This window comes from Camellia sinensis, chromosome 4 (genome assembly GCF_055761805.1).
Source record: "Camellia sinensis isolate YWXY chromosome 4, ASM5576180v1, whole genome shotgun sequence".
NCBI classification, from domain to species: domain Eukaryota; kingdom Viridiplantae; phylum Streptophyta; class Magnoliopsida; order Ericales; family Theaceae; genus Camellia; species Camellia sinensis.
In genome coordinates this window covers 158,949,376-158,954,007 of record NC_138964.1, presented here as the reverse complement: position 1 = coordinate 158,954,007, position 4,632 = coordinate 158,949,376, and positions in this window count along the sequence as shown.

The window sequence follows — 4,632 nt, the reverse complement described above, 5'->3', positions numbered from 1 at the left end:
GAGAGAGAGAGAGAGATTATGTGAGTGTCACAGAGAGAGAAACATATGTTTTTAAGCCCTAACTCATTTTAGTGTGTTTAAAATCCCTCCAAGTTCCTCACCAAATTAATTTAAAAATCCCTCCAAAATGATAATAATAAAAAATAAAATAAAATAATAATAAAATTAAACATAAACTCAAATTGGACGGTATAAGTGTTCCCAAATTAAAAAATTGAGTTTTATTGCTGATTAAATGTGTTTTGGTCACCAAAAATATATATTTCCTGACCAAATTAGGTAGTTACCAAAGATTAAAAAGAAAATTATACTAGAAATTTGGCAACTAAATTTCTTTTAGTCGGTAAAAGTTGGACATTTACTTTCATGAAATCCATACACGAGCACAGGATTTCGAAATAGCTTTATATGCTTTCACACCAATTTTGGTTCCCAAATACATGGGCACAGGTTTTAATTTTGGTTCTCAAATAAGATGGGTTTGCTTACCTGAATAGTATTTCTACTAGATTCGAATTTGTTGAATACCCTTGTACTCGGTCTTTGTCTTTGGGGCTGCCACTATTGATGATGATTGGGATGGCGGAGAGAGGGATGAAGGAAGAGAGAAGATGAACAAAGTAATAGAGGGTTTGGGGTTTGGTCGCCGGCAAGGGTTGGGCTCCGACAGGGAAGCATGGGAATGGGCTCCGATGGAGGTAGAGAGAGGGAAATGGGGTGTCTTCAAAATTTGAAAGAGGAGTGTGTTCAAAATTTGAGAGTGTATGTGTGTCAGAGAGAGAGAGAGAGAGAGAGAGAGAGAGAGATGGATGGGGTGTATAAACTGATGTTTGGACCAAATAGAGAGCGAGACATTGTGAGTCCTTGGATTGAATTCAATCTAATGGTGTATGTTTTGACAAAGGGACAAAAGTTCCATTAGGAGTAAAAAAGCAGAGATGTTTTGTTATATAGATGTGCAAAATATATATTGGTCATTTTACACCATTCCCGACTAAATATTTATAAATCTTTTCAAAATTTGAAAAGTTTCCCTCCAAATATTTTAATTATTTGGCGACTAAACATTTTTGTAGTAGCTGAAAATAAATTTTTGGCGACAAAACTTTTGGTCGCCAAAGATAAAAGGTAATTTTTTGTTTTTCATTCGACAACTAAATAATTTTAGTAACCAAAACTAACTACACAATGACTAAAATATTTTTTATTTGCTGAAAATAATTTTTTGTTTTACATTCGGCGACTAAATAATTTTAGAAGCTAAAATTAACTATACAGCGACAAAAATATTTTTTAGTCGCTAGAAATAAAATTTTAGCAACCAAACTTTTGGTCACCAAAGATAAAAAGTAATTTTTTGTTTTCCATTTTACAACTAAATAATTTTAGTAGACAAAACTAACTATACATCGACAAAAAATTTTTTTAGTCGTTAAAAATACATTTTTGGTGACCAAACTTTTGGTTGCCAAAGATAAAAAGTAATTTTTTGTTTTTCATTTGGCAACTAAATAATTTAGTAGCCAAAACTAACTATACAGCGACTAAAATGTTTTTTAGTCGCTGAAAATAAATTTTTGGCGACCAAACTTTTGGTTGCTAAAGATATAAAATATATATTTTTTTATTTTTCATTCGGTGACTAAATAATTTTAGTAGCCAAAACTAACTATATAGCGACTAAAATATTTTTTAGTCGCTGAAAATAAATTTTTAGCGACCAAACTTTTGGTCGCCAAAGATAAAAAATAATTTTTTGCCTCCCGCCTATATTTTTAGCGACTAATATTTTAAATTGGTTGCAAAAAATACTTTTTTTGCAACAAAATTACTTTAGTCGGTAATAGTATTAACTTTTACCTACGAAATTTTTTTTTGGTCAGCAAATGTCATTTTTTGGCGACCAAAATTTTTTTAGTCAGCAAATGTGTAATTTCTTGTAGTGCTACTTTGTTTGGGTATTCGGGAAGCTAAGAGGCTTGTTTGGAAGTCCAACTATTGAGAGTCCATTTGGGAGGAAATTGGGTGGTTTCGGAGAGAGAAAGAGAGAGAGTGTGTCAAATTTATTGAGTGTACGGTTGAGGGACTTTAGACATCATAAAATAATATTATGGATCTCTTTCATTACTAAAAATGGGAGAGAGACCTTAGACTAATTTTCCCATAAATTAAAGGGGAATTTTTTTTAAGGTTCTTGATATTAAAATTTTATAAGATAACTGATATATAATATTTTGGGTCCCTCAATATTTTTACAGATAAAATTTAACTTAGAGAAATTTATGCCCGATTCAGAGAAATTTTGACCCAACTCAGAGAAATTTCGGGTCCAACACAGAGAATTTATCTAATTTCACAAAGAATTTTCGAAATTTATCTAGTACTAGTGGGTGGCACACACACAATGTGTGTGCAATTTAAATAAGTAGGAATAAAAAACAATAATAATGAAATTAATATTATAATGCGTACTTAACTTAAGTGGTATGAGTATTCGTATTTAAACCCATGGTCATGGGTTCAAGCCTTGCCCATCTCTTTGTTTAACTTTTTTTTTGTTTAATTTTTTTTTTAAAAAATAAAAAATACTGCTACGTGGCATGAGGAGAGTAAAGCTTCAGGACACCATAAGAATTATGTGTTCACTTTATAATAGTATAGATAGATAATCATAAAAAAATTTCATCTAGAGAAGTTAATTGATAAAAAAAAAACTTTAAACCTCTCATACTACATAAATTTAAGAAAAAGATATCTTACTAATTTTTCCTAAATTGAATGAGACCTCCATTCTATTGTCTCAATCACTTAATAAATACGAATCATTATATTTTATTTATAATTTTTTAATAATTAACATAAATAAGTATCAAATAGTGCTATGAGACTGGCCCATGCAATTGACTTTAAAATGTCTCCATCTACAATTAAATAAATAAATAAAAACTAAAATTTTGACATTGCCAAGTTTCGCTGATTTTTTATTTCATTTTTTGGCTGGATGAGTACAGAGAATATTTTCTTGCTGCTGTTCTGGAATCGTCTTCTTTTCCGTAATTTTTTTTAATGAAAACTATGTCCTCTATTTTCTCAAATTGGCAAAAGTTAGGCTGTACTTTTAACAATAGCCCACTGTCTCAGTGTATTTTTTACAAATAAAAAAAAAAATTAAAAAAAAATAACTGCTCGTTTTGAAAAATAAATTAAAAGTTATTTTTTAATTTTTTAAAAAAAAATATGTAAAAAAAATAAAAAATGATCGGACTCATAATAAATTAAAAAGTTAAAAATTAACTTTAGTTAAGTTTCCACAACATTCCAACAAATTAGTTGTTTTTTTTTTTAAAATAATTACAAATTTATGATAAATATTAATGATTAAAGTTATAATTTTTTTTGGACAAATTACAAACACCCCCTCGAAATTTGATAAAAATACGGATTCCCCCTGAGGTTTGAGAAATTACAAATTGCCCCTTAAGGGTCAAATTTTCATAACAAATTAGGGGAAATTAGGAGGGAATCTGTATGAAAATAAAAACCTCAGAGGGTAATTTGTTATGAAAATGTAAACCTCAGGGGGTGGGATGTAATTTTTCAAACCTCAGGGAGGAATTTGTATTTTTACCAAATCTTGAGGGGGTGTTTGTAATTTTCCCTTTTTTTTTCTTCATAAACGCGTAATTATTTTAAAACAGTACCACTGTCATATAATTTCTTCTTAAAAAAAAAATCACAAAATAATATGTCCTATTTGACAATCTTGAAATAAGTAATTTTGTTTGGCTAAAATGATCTAATTAGTTTGGCAAAAAACTCAATTTCTTCATAATTATTTATTTATTTTTTATAGTAATTTCTCAATGATAAGAAAAAAAAGAATTGAAAAAAAATTTTATTATTAAGAATAATAATAATAATAATTGTATCAATTTTTTAAAATTTAATAATAATAATGAAAAAGTACTTAAAAAATATTGGACTTCATTTTAATGATCCGAATCGTTCATTTTGTAAGGTCTCAGTATATATCATCCATGAAAAAAAATTAGATCGATCCGATAATTGTAATATTTTTATTTCATCGTGTTTATTTTCAAAAAGTAGATGATCTATTTTATAAAATATTCTTGTCATCCATTTTTCAGGGAGAAATAAGATAAAATGAAAATATTACAATTATTGAATTGAACTAATTTTTAAATTTTTCAAAAATAATTTATTGAATTTTTAATTCGTATTTTTATATTTAAATATTTTAATTAAATATTTTAAATTTTTTTAGATTTACTTAATCATGATAAACTTAAAAAGTATTAAATTTTTACAATTTTTTTTTATAAAGTTCATTAAATACAAAAAAATAAAAAATATATATTAATTTTTTTTTTGTATTTAGTGAATTTAAAAAAAAATCATAAATATTATACTTTTTAAATACATTTAAAAAATAAAAAGAGATGCGTAAAATATTAAAAAAATTCTAAAATAAAATTAAAAAATTCAATTTTTTAGAAGGAAAATGAGTTGGACCTCCTCAAGAAAGCACCCCCTTTGACCCCTCTCTCTCTCTTATTGGTCAATTTTTTTTTTTTTTTTTCTTTTCCTTCAATCACCCTCCGCCAAGATATG